The sequence below is a fragment of the Phyllostomus discolor genome, chromosome 2 (assembly GCF_004126475.2).
Source record: "Phyllostomus discolor isolate MPI-MPIP mPhyDis1 chromosome 2, mPhyDis1.pri.v3, whole genome shotgun sequence".
NCBI classification, from domain to species: Eukaryota; Metazoa; Chordata; class Mammalia; order Chiroptera; family Phyllostomidae; genus Phyllostomus; species Phyllostomus discolor.
This window is the reverse complement of record NC_040904.2, coordinates 174,290,313-174,303,216: the sequence shown is the minus strand read 5'-3', so window position 1 is coordinate 174,303,216 and position 12,904 is coordinate 174,290,313. Positions and strand designations below refer to the sequence as shown.

At 39.0% G+C, this 12,904-nt stretch overlaps 1 protein-coding gene across 1 annotated transcript in view; it reads right to left on the bottom strand.

The window, feature by feature from the left end:
* SLC2A13 (solute carrier family 2 member 13) overlaps positions 1-12,904 on the bottom strand; it is a 281,707-nt gene that overhangs the window by 77,121 nt on the left and 191,682 nt on the right. The gene's annotated exons all lie outside the window — the stretch shown is intronic.

Sequence of the window (12,904 nt, the reverse complement as noted above, 5' to 3'; positions counted from 1 at the left end):
CTGAGCCACACCAGCCAGGGCTGAACTTTATATAATAAGAAATGGCACTCAAGCAAGTAGAGAGGGCTGAAGGCTTCCAAAGTGAACTGTAGCCCACAACTACAAAAAAGGGCAGCTGGCAGCTTAATTAAAACTATCATGGATAAGCTCCCAGTCTGTGAATTAGGAGTCACCACACACTGTGCAATTACATACTTAAACTTTACATACTTTACATACTTAAAACAATAGAGACCTGCTGTATATAAAAATTTGATACTTGTCATGCTATTCTACTAAATTGGAGAGTATTCTCAATGCTTTAAGGATAAAAACAGACACACTGCACAAAATTATTCTTCCAAGTAGAGCCATAAACAAAACAGAGAGATTATTTCAATGTTTTTTTCCCATTTCATAAGGTTCCACAGATATGTTATGAAACCCAGTTGCTGTCCTTGAGAAGTTTGCAGTTTAAGATAAGAAAATGAAATAGAAAGAAATAATTTTAATATTGCAAGGTGTTCAACTTGCAATGTGGCCTAAAGGGCAGACCAAACAATTTTATTTGATATGAAAGGTTCCTTGATTTTCCAGGGAATTAATGCTTGAGTTGAGTCTTGGAATAGTGCACAAGGTTTGCCGGCAGCTATGATGACCCGGCAGGACCCTCCTTAGTGGAGAAGGAAATGACATGTACGAGGGAGGAAAGTGCAAAATACGATGCTAGCCTCACGGAACATGAGGAGTATCCTCAGCAGGACAGAAGGTGCAAGGAAAAGAGGAAGAGTGTGGCATAAGGCAGTGGCAGAGGCTCCTGTTGTGGAAGGACCCTGACTGCCACACTACACGCCTGGGGCTTCTATTGTAGTCAACGGAAATCACAAAATGGACTTTAAAGACAAATAACATCATTAAATCTGTTCTATCAAAAGATCACTCTAATGGCAGCCACATGGGAAGACTGAAGCAAAGATACACTGTTTGGAAGCATTTATTTCAGATCATTACACTGACAACAGGCACCTGTAGGTTTTCTGTATTAATGGGAAACAGTGAGAGCAGGGGCTGAAATTCAACAGCCTTCTATTTCTCTGTCAACCAGAGCTACAATGTCCACATACACGGAATCTTTTCCTAGATGGAGTGTTGTGAGATTCATCTCCATCTTTTCTTTCATTTTTTTAAAGATTTATTTATTTTTAGAGAGAGGGGAAGGGAAGGAGAAAGAGGAGAGAAACTGAGGAGAACAGCTGCCTGCACCTGGGACCTGGCCTGCAACCCAGGTACGTACCCTGGCCAGGAATCGAGCCGGCACCTGTTGCTTCAGAGGCCAGTGCTCAATCCACTGAGCCATACCAGCCAGGGCATATGTTCTTGAATGTTGGTAAATGTGTTAAGTTTTTTATTGCTGTCATACCCAATTAACCACAAGTTTAGTGGCTTAAATAACACAAAGCTGTTACCTAACACATCTTGCTATTGGTCAGAAATGTGACATGGATTTCTTTGGATGTCAGAAATCAAAGATGTCAGCAGGGTGTTCCTTTCTCAAGACTCCGGGATACAGGCTTCCTTGCCTTTTCCAGGTATGGGAAGTCTCCCGCACTCCAAGGCTTGTGGGGCCCCTTCCTCAAGTTGAAGCTAGCAAAGGGGGGGTCAAGTTCCTGTCAGGTCACTTGGCTCTGCCGTCCTCTTCTGCATGTAGGGACCTTTGTGATCACACTGGGCTAACCCAGACAACCAGCATGCTCTCCTTATTTTATGGTAAATCGATGGTCGGATTTACTCCAATCTGCAACGTTAATTTCCCATGGCCACATAACATAACATATCACAGGTTGTGGAGATTATGACATGCACGTTTTAGGGTGGAGAAAGTATCCTATCACATAAAGGTGCTAATAAGCAAAAGAGCAATGGTTAGATTAGTTAGAAGGTAAGGAATGAAAGCAAGGACATTCACTTAAAGGGCAATCAGTTCCAGAAAAATTCAGGCAATAATTACATTCTCTTTTATATGGGCAGGAATGACATATCTAGGTCAGAATAATTGCCAAACCTAATTTTTAAAAGTCAGGTCATGGAGTAGGGAAAAGATGCATTTAACTTACATTTTAAAATGTGTGAATTCCAATGTTTTCGTAAATGATGATCTGCCAACCATTCATGAAATCAGCTGCCACCCTATTTATAATCATCTATGCCCTTATGTAGTAGTTTGAATTTTCAAGGGGCTAGGTATTGGTTCAAAAGTTACACAAAGCATGAAAGAGTCTTCTTCATAAAAGAACAATATGAACAACAGAAAATGGCTTTCTTTTCTTTTTAAATGCAAAACCTTCTCTTTTCACAATCATTTTATAATACCTATCTGACAAAATTATCATCATCTTCAGAGACTTCCCGGGACAACTGTGGGTTATCTCACGCACACCATCTCGTCCCCAGAGTGACGGTGAAAGGCCTGAGGGCTGTGTGTTTCCACAGAAGAGGCTGCCTAACTCTCTGCAGACCTCTGAGAACAGACAAGGCCGGCCGTATGTGCCTCGCTGTCTCAGAGAGTATGCGAGACCCCACTTACAGCCTGAATTTTAAATCTGGGTAAAACAAAACAGCTCTAGAAAACATTGGCTTGGGTAATGGCAATCTATCCTAGTGAGAACTTTTAGCTAGCAACAAAAGAATAAACGTGAGCACTTTAAATGCCTGACAAAATATGTATTTTAAGTTTCAATGCATTTCCTACAAATTTCTGGAATATATATATATATATATACATATTTCAACTCCTTGAAGCCAGAGCCTGTCTTTTTCATCATTGCCCGTGGAACAGAGTTAAACTAACAGTAAGAATTAGGTACTTAGCCCTGGCTGGCGTAGCTCAGTGGATTGAGCGCGGGCTGGGAACCAAAGTGTCCCAGGTTCGATTCCCAGCCAGGGTACATGCCTCGGTTGCAGGCCATAACCCCCAGCAACCGCACATTGATGTGTGTGTGTCTCTCTCTCTCTCATCTCCCTCCCTTCCCTCTCTAAAAAAAAAATAAATAAAATCTTTAAAAAAAAAAAGAATTAGGTACTCAATAATTGTTTGTTGAATTAATTGAATCTACCTACCACCACCTTTCAAAAGGGAATTAAGAATATTTACAATAAAAAACAGGATAGAATCACTAAAACAAAAATTAAAGACTGATAAGAGAGAGTAAGGGAGGTAAAAGATGAAGCTAAGTATATCAAAAGTTTGGCTGCATAATCACTATAAGCTAGCTGTAAAATTGCTGGCAGCCAAGACAAAATAGTAAATGATAATTTTATCTGTTTGACAAAGCAAAACTTTTCAGTTCATAACAAAATTCTGGCATAAAACTATGAAGACTTTCATTTTAAGAATAAAAGAGATATGGCAAATATCTCTTCCCACCACTGACAGCCACTCTGAATGAGATGAATTAACCAATGAAATGCAATCATAATTACTTTAACTCATGTGCATAAAGGTGATGGTCTAGGTGTGTTAGACACAGTTTCCAACACTAGACTCATCTACGAATCCTGTCTTAATAATCTTTTGGGACATGTCCATACTTGGGGTAAAGACTAAAATGAACGAGAAGACTGGAAGTCACACAACAGAGCTCATGATAAGCCCTGAAAGATCCCCAATATCTAAGTTATGTTGTTCGGCTCTTTTAGTTCCTACTGTCATAAATACATTTATTTGTATCATATGCCAAAGTACACTGACTACATATTCAGAAAGTCATTCTAATAAAAGATGTCCTTTTAACTGAATATATTGTATTTTCCTATAGGGATGGTGTTTATACAGTCAAAAACATGGGTAACTATGGAAACTACCTCAGCAGTTTTAAGAGAAAAACGTTTCACTCAAATACAAAGGTCTAAAAGATGATTCAAATTTTCATATCTATTTTATGTACTTTGTACCCTGAGAAATCCCTTTTGTGTATTAGATGCAAGCCATAAGCCACAAAATAAAAAGGTCCAAAATTAGGATTTCATGCCTATCATCTGTTTTGACCTTATTATATCATATTATTCTCAAATCAAGCAGTGATCCAAAAATCATAGTAATCCTCAGAAAGCTAATTATCAATCACATGTAATATATTACAAGACAACTTTCCTAAATTAAATTCTTCCAGGAATCTTTTGGAGAGAGCAGAGAAAAATGCCAGGGACTGCTACAGACCCACAGGGTTCCCGACAGGACCTGCCTTTCATCTCAGAGATCAGTCCCCTCCTCCGGGCTTCAGGCCTCTGGAAACCTCAGGAGGAACCACACGTCTCCCCCAGCTTAACAGGATCACTGACCTTCCTCTACAAATCACTAAGAATGATGATAGGAGTTCTCTCTAATAAGACCTCCAACTCATCAAACTGACAGACTAACTTACCAATGTTTCTATGAAACACACACCCACAGCATGTTGGACATTTAGGACTTCATGCAGACGTTTCCCGTTTCCTGAACTTGTGTGTGTATCAAATCAGGTGTGTTTGTTCCCACACCTGTCTCTGTAATTAGGTAACAATCAAACAATGCACACATCAATAAAACAGAGGATGCTCAAAGACAGTTCCATTAAAAACAGAACTGTCCACTTTGAAAAGAGTAAATAAAGGTAAATCATTAAAAATTATGTAACAATGAAAAAATAAAAGGAATGAAATAGAAAAGTCTAGAAAGATTCTGCCCATTGGTTCTTTTCTCAGGTTATCTTCTAATTCTAGTTCTATTTGAAAGAAACTAAATCCGGAATTTATAGGTGACAATATTGAGTGTGGTTTATTCAAGAAAAACAATTTTTAAGTTCATGTAGTACATATGATAATTGTACAACTAAAATAAAATGTTGAAGGTATATAATGCATTATTTCTTCATAACTTGTCCCCCACCCCCAGTTAACTAACCAACTGCTAACCCTAATCATGTCAGCTAAGAGGGCTTTCCCCAGGCCTCATTGTGACCCACGTCCCTGCTTACTACAGTAACAAGCAAGAGTTGGAGACTTTCAGGTCACCCATGTCCAACTGGTCATTTACTTGCACACTAACCTGAAGATGCACTAATTTGACTCAATCTTCCCCTAGTTCACCCCTCCTACACTCTTTCATGTGTCAGTGCATTAAGTCTGACTTGAGAGCACCACCATCCTGCAGCTTGGGGCTAGAGTCCAGGCTGTTCTCTCAATCACCCCACACAACTGAGGAAAGGGGGGAGGATGACGATGGGAAGAAAATGAGCTACACTAAACCAACTTCTAACCCTCCTTCTTTAGCCGCTGTCCTACTGTCTAGTCACTCCTCCTTCAAGGGCGATTTCAGTCCCTGCCTCGAAATTTCCTCCTCCACTCCTACACCTGTATTATGACTCGTGGTCAGAGCTGCATCAACATGGGCCATCCAGATGATGCGTAAGTCTCTTCACTGTTCCACTGCTGAAATCCTTCAAGTGTCCTAGTCTCTGACCACCCTCTCAGCTCCCTTACGTGGATTCCTCCACTCACGCAATTCTTCCCTCTCATGGAGACAGGAAGCCATACTCACACTCTACTTCTTTATCTAGTTAATGCTTCGTCACCTATTTCTTCTCCTTTCCCACAACTGTACTTCTGCCTTAAGTAGTTTAGATTTCCCAAACCAGTGGTTCCGGGGTGTTGGTGTGTTACTAAAGTGCCTGGAGGGCCTGTTGAAACACAGAATGCTGCCCAGGCTGGGTGGCTCAGTTGGTTGGAGTGTCGTCCCATATACCAAAAGGTTGCAGGTTTGATTCTCCTCAGGGCACATTCCTCAGCTGCAGGTTCAATCACCAGTTGGCCTGAAAACCAGATGCAAGAGATTGATGTTTCTCTCTGTCTCCCTAAAATCAGCAAACATATCCTTGGTTGAGGATTTAAAAAAAAACAAAGAAGAAGAAGAAAAAGATGACAACAGACTGCTATGCCCCACCCTTCTGATTCTAGGCCCCAGACTCTGCATTTCTAACAAGATTTCAGGTGATGCAGACACTGCATTGAAAATTTACTTCCCCAAACCATTGTAATCCCTTTCTTTCACCATTCTCAAATCCCCAGGCCCATTCCCCCTTTGTTATATTCATGTCAGAGACTCCAACACTGCTCACCTATACCCAGTTATTTTTTCACTGTGCATCTATATTAGCACCTAAGAGACTCTAGACAAAAACACACAAATTGACCTCACTTGAAATTCTCTAAGATACACACTCTGCAGCTCTCCCTTAAAGGTACTGCAATTTCATAGCATCTCCTTCCTTTGCACTGTCCCAATCTATCCAGACTCAGGTGAAATCTGCCTAATATTCACTGAGAAAGTGTGAGTCATCAGCAGGGTACTCCCTCATCCCACTACCGCCAAATGCACCAACCAACCTACCCGATCAATTCCACATTACTTCATGGAGAAAACCAAGGAGCACTCAAATATTTTTCTTCTCAAATCCTTCCTTAATGTTTCCTGCTGGACTTTATTAATCTTTCTCTCTGCTTTTCCTCAACAATTTATCTGTACCTCTCTTACAATACACGGCCACTTTCCCTCTAGTATTAGGCTGACTTTCATATCCATTATATTTCCTCTACTAGACTATAAATTCCTAATAAAACAGTCTATATGGGGTTTACTTTTGCAACATCAAAGCAGGCTTTTGCCTGTATTTTTAGACAGTTAGTATAAGCTTATTTAAATGAATGAATGAATGAGTGGATGAAATGGCATTCAATCTTTATTTTTGCCTTATTTTAAAATTTATATTGAGATACAATTCAGATACAATAAAACTCTGTAAACGGTATAATTCAGTGATTCTTAGTGCCCCTATGACTAAATTTTAACCTCTTAAATAATGATAATAGTTAATTTTTAAAAAAATGTATCCAAACAATTCAGGATTAAAGGGAAAAATATAACCCTGGAGTTGGCTAAGAGGGCAGGGTGGAGGGCTGTGTTTTGAGTGGCCTCACCACCACGCTTTCCTGGTTCGGCCCCTTTCTACCTAGCTGGATGGCCTTGACTTGCGGGGTACCCTCCAGGGCAGTGAAGACAGCATTAAAAAATGACTGTACATAACTTGTGAACTTTTCTACTGAAACAGTGATACCAACGAGGCTGTGTTTCCATCATTTATTGTCCTTCTGGTTCTAACTGGTGCCATCTACTCCCCCATTAAAGCAATCAAGAGGAAAAAAGGTGCCAGTGTAGTTAAAACTCCTCTCCAGAGGTTGAAGAGCCAGAGCAAGGAGAAAGGGCAGGTTGTGGCATTTACTTTAGGAAAAAACACTGCTCTTGGCACTACAAGAAGGGAATAAAACAGGATTTTCTTTTAAGTTTCAATGGCCTCAAAGGTTTAGTTATAAGCAAAAGTTTGCAAGATCTTTAATTCTATATAAAAGCAATGTTTTTGGAGCACAGTCACATAAAACTGTGAGTATGCAAAGATATGTAGTTTTATGCACATTATTTATAACTCCAAGTCTCTGTGGAATCACAGACTGAAAAAATAGATCAAGAGCATGCAGAATAAAGTGAAAAAAAGCAAAATGAATAATTATGGAGGATGTAGAACCTCAAGAATTAAAATTAACCAAAGAAAAATACAACAAAATGTTGATACACTGTATCTGGGTTGTAGAGGTCAGGTGCCTTTTCATCTTTAAATGCTCCTAAGTTTTCATAATAAGCAGATGTTATTTACAAGTGTTGTTTAAAGTATTAAAGTTTTGTAGATTAGAATGCAACACTCACTGTGTTCAGGCACCATAAGCCTTCAAGTCTGTGAACTAAATCCATTATTTTAGGTAAAACAAACAAGACAATAATCATAAGGGATACATTTGTCTTCAGAGAAAGACACTTTCATTTTTTACTTTGTCAAACTCAGTATTTTCTTAAATGAAATAATCCATGTCATACACCTATTGGTGGCCAAAACACCACGAATAAGACTGAAATACAACCCTAGCTTATATATTCAATTCAACAAATATTTAGACATGATAATAGTAATAGGTGTTCTAATGGAAAATAAGCACATAATGGCTGAATGTGAGGATCAAATGCAATTAAAATACACTTATTCAGTGCTTACGATGTTTCAGAAACAGTGGGAGACAAAAAGACAAATAGTGTCTGGGACTGTTTGGGAGGGCAGGGGCTCTCATTCCACTGAGGGTGACTGTCACACAGTGACCTACCCCACCGGCCAAGTTCAAGGACAGAAGTTGGAGTAAACCACTACTGGAACATAAAGGCAGTGATTAACTCCACGCAACAATTCAAGTAATTAGAGTTCCAATCAGCAGTATCACTATTTGTCATATTCTGGGATTGCAAAAATACAAAGAAGCCAGGAATTTAGGCTGCTAGTTATCACGGGCTTAGTCCCTGAGAGCATTTAAACCCAGCTCAAGCATCATACACAGGGAGGATTGAAAAGAACTTAAGAGACTATAGGTTAGAGTCAGGATGACAAATACCCATTTGGTTCACCGACTAGGAAAACTAGTGTCAGAGACAGGCAGTACAGCCAGGGAGGAAATCCCTGACTTTGGTGTCATAGGAGATGAGAATGACCTGAATGTAACTACATTTAAGTTGTGCCTTGGATGTAGGGGATCCATGATAAATGGAAAAGGAGCTCCACCCACTGGTGCTCAGGAGGACAAAGAACTGAGGGGAAGAGGGCACACTGGAGTGGAAGGATGTTATCAAGCTCAACAGTGAGGCTCAGTTCCCAAAGACCGAGGACAACACACAGACCGACTGTACTTGAAATTCCCTAATATGCTCACTCCTCGACTCTCCAGGTGATGATTTCATCTCATAATGCAAAGTGTGGGCTTGCAGAACAAGAGCAAGTGGGGGAAGTCGAATACAATACTGTGAACAAGGAGCCAAAGTGACTCATTTTATTTCATCATCTAACATGTAAGTACTGAGAAAATTCTCACCCCGCCCCTGTCTCCTGCTATACTGTGGACAAAGGAATTGTATGGCATGACTTGCATGTTATAGATATCAAAACCAATGACTTTAGACTGTTACAATAAACTTTCTATGAAAAGATAGGTTAATATTAATGGATATTACATTAGCACCAAAGCACCCAGAAATTCACTCTGGTCTTAGTAAGGAGGAATTCTTATGCTTCTCTGAGATGATTTGTTTCTATCTTAGAGTAAGAATTACCTGGAGATTGTAACAAATGCAAGGTTCCTGCCTGTCCATCCTCCTTGCTCACCCCTATGCACCCACCCCTGCCCTGGATTCTGTTTCGAGACTGTCTAACCTAAGGGGTTCCAAGGCCACTTTGAAAAGAGACAGGTTTTGTGATCTAGTTCCTAAAAGCAAGTGTCTTGTGTATAAATCATGTTATCTTTTCCTACATTGTCCTATTATCTAAATCATGGATTTTAAAGTTTATTGTACCTTACTGCCTCTCTAATTAAGTCCTCAAACTCTTTCTGGAGTACTTTTTTACTTTTTCAACCCTTTTTGGTTGAAGTGAATAAAGACTTCTGAATTGATATGGACAAATCTTGTTTTTCCTTTTGCAAATATCAAGCAAAGAAAACTGATCAATTTTTTTCTTTTTTAACAGCAGAGGAACTAGTTGAGCTCTAACAGCCATGGGCAAAAAAGACTGCGAAGAGAGGCTGACACACCACTGTGTCATTAAATAGTAAACAGGCTGCTCTCTGGAGGCCAGACTGGCAGACAGCACCAGGCCCTTTGATATTCAAATGAGAAGCCCGCAAGCTGCACGTGGCTCATTTCAAGTACATGCATGTGGCACCAGGACATGCTTGTTCAATTATTAGCAGAACTGCAGGACTTCACGAATGACAGAAAAAAATCTGCCTATATGTACACACAAATGTGACCCGAAGAAGAAAAGCAATTATCAATGAGTCATTGTTTAATTATTGAGGGGTTAGTGCATGAAAAACATTTTAATTCTCAGATAGTACAAAAGAGCACTGACATTATTTAGCTAATTCTGAAAATCCAGAAGAATTAGGAAAATATGTTAAAGTTAAATATTTTTGTGTGTTTGAACTGATGGTGTTGTCTTAATTCTCCACTTTCCTTTTATGCATGTACAAGTCCTGTTTCTTACAATGAAAATCTTGAAATTGATTTATAAGAAAATACAGAGGAAGAAAACAACAAGAATAATGGCTAACATTTACTGAACATTTTCAGAGTCAAAGAAACTCAATTTTAGAGTTGGAACTGATGGCAGGACTCATCTCCTGATACAAGAGGAAAAGAAGAAGTAATATCTAATGAACATTTCGTCTATGCCAAGTAGTGTCCAGATGTGCTTTACCTGTATTTCCTCCATCATTACAAACTCATATGAAAATGCAAATTTGGTAAGAAGTAATGCTAAGTATTATAGGGTGTAATTAACTCGGCATAAAGGTTTTAAATTACATTCTTTCATACACACTTGGGATCCCAAAGAGACTGTTATGGAAACTCTTAGCTTATTGACCTTACACACGGGGCAAAACATAAACCCCTTACGTACGTGTACCACTTTGCATTTATTTTGCATAAAAGGTACTTTCATTTTCTATAGCTAAGTCTTTTGTCTAGTTTAGCACTTTTGCTGCTAAATAAGTTATCATTAATCATGAAGTTCATAAAATATAAAAGTCATAGAGGCACTTAGAGACCTGCAGCGATGGGCAGATAAACAGGCAGCCAACCTGTTCCAAGAGAGATGCACGCTGCCCCTTAAGGGAGATTCAGAGCATTAGCTTATCCCAGAGGCTCAGAGCCAATCGCATTCCCCTCTGCTGAGAGCTCTAGAATCAATTAAAATAAGCTTAAAGAGCAGACTTAACAGGGAATAAATAAAACGGCATCTTTACAAATGTATGAGAAAAAGAGGAAGTGGGGTTCCTTGCTCCCTCTGTCTGTCACGGTGATGGCAGGGCAAGGGATTGTTAGACATTGAGCCCCCCATTTTTTTAACAACATCAGAGGGTAGACTTCCTTCTCCTTCCGGCTGCTTCTCTTCTAATGACCACAGCTCAGGCCTGGGTTATTTACTCTAGTTCCATGAGAAAGGAACCATTATTCTGTTGTGAAGGTCACTGTTATAGTTTAAGTCATTTAACAAATAAATTTCTAGAAGTTCTTTCTTCTTGGTGAGGAAGGCAGAGAAGTGACAGTACCATGGATACAGAGATAAAAGAGCTTGAACCAGGAGCCAAGAAACAGGTGCTTATTCTGGTCACTGCACGAGGCCCCCCTTCGCTCCCTCCTTGCCCTCACTGGTTAGATACGGCCCATGCCAGAGGGCAGCGGTGTGGACAGATCAGCAAGGAACAACCTACTCCTCAGGTCAGGAACCTCCCCAAATCAGTATACTCCTGCTTTGCATCCCACATCCCACCCACCTCTCAGCCTGTGGCAGAATGCTTGGAAACTCCCCGAGCCCGATCTGGCAGATGTCAAATGACCAGACTGGGCTGACTTGGCAAAAACCCCTGTGGGGTCCACTCCTGCTGGACGGCAGTGCCATCCAGGTGGGCTCCCTCTGTGCCTGAGTTCTGCAGCTTGCCCTGGCCATGGGAGAAAAATCTTAGGTATTTCACATAGTTTTTTACTTAAAATATACAACTTGGTAAGATACTTAGAATTAGTGAAATTATAACAGCATGCAAAAACTTACCCTGTTTTTAAATAATCATGCTTTGCCAACATAACAAAATTTCAAGAGGGCACTGAACTTTTAGTACTTTTCATGATCACTCTTTGCCTATAGTTAATGAAGCCCGCAGTAGCAAACCAAAAAAAAAAAATGGTTATCATACAGATCCTTTTAATATGGTATTTTCTTCTATTTGGAACTCTTACAGAGTAATCAAAATTTTGTAATACAATGCTAATAACTTATGGGACTTAACTTTATATCCTGGTTCACATAGCTTTGGTTGGCTTATATTTAAATGAAAACAACTCAAATATTCCAGAATTTCAAATAACTATAGATACTTAGACATTTTTCTTTCAATAGTTCAAAGTGTTCATTTTTCAATACAAATGGAGACTTAATAAATAAAACGAAAACTCTCCCATATTGAACAACAGAACTTAAATGTTAGCTGTGATACTGGAGTTTTAGAAATACTTACCGACATAAATGAGGGACTATACTTAATTTTGCTAAAGGCAAACCAGATGCCAGCTCCTTTTAAAGTTTATTAGGTCTACACTATTCCATCTTTCTGCAGATTATATCTATCTAATTGCTTACGTGTTTATCATCTATACATTATCAATTCAAATCCCCAAATTTGTTATCAATCTCGTATTTGTTGGTAAATTTTTCCTTATGCATTTGAGTTATTGCTTTATTCTCTCAGGGTGTTATATTTCGTTCAGCATTTCAAGTATTGTAAGATTCTTGTGTTTTATGTTAAATATTTTAAGATACATTAATACAAATACAGTTTTGTACTCTAACCAGTTACTCTATATGTTACAATTACTAGAGTGTGAATGTATTTAAGGTACTCACGCACTATCATACACCTGAAGCGAGTACAGGCAGAGTCTGTTTTAGTGGAGGACAACATGTTACTTTAAGGTCTAAAACCTCATCTGTTGTTCTTAATACTCAATTATTTTACAAAAACCTCGTATGTTAATTTCCATAGAAAAATAAATATAATTCTTCATATCTTTAGCAGGTTTGCCTCTAACTGATCTCTGGCCAATAATTTTTGTACTTCTATATAATAACTGTAAGCCCCTACAAAAGTAGCATGAAAACTGTTACAGGTAAGTAGAAATTCTACAACCTCTAAAATTACCCAGGTCTCCAATATTAAAACGTCTATACCATTTTTAAAATCCTAA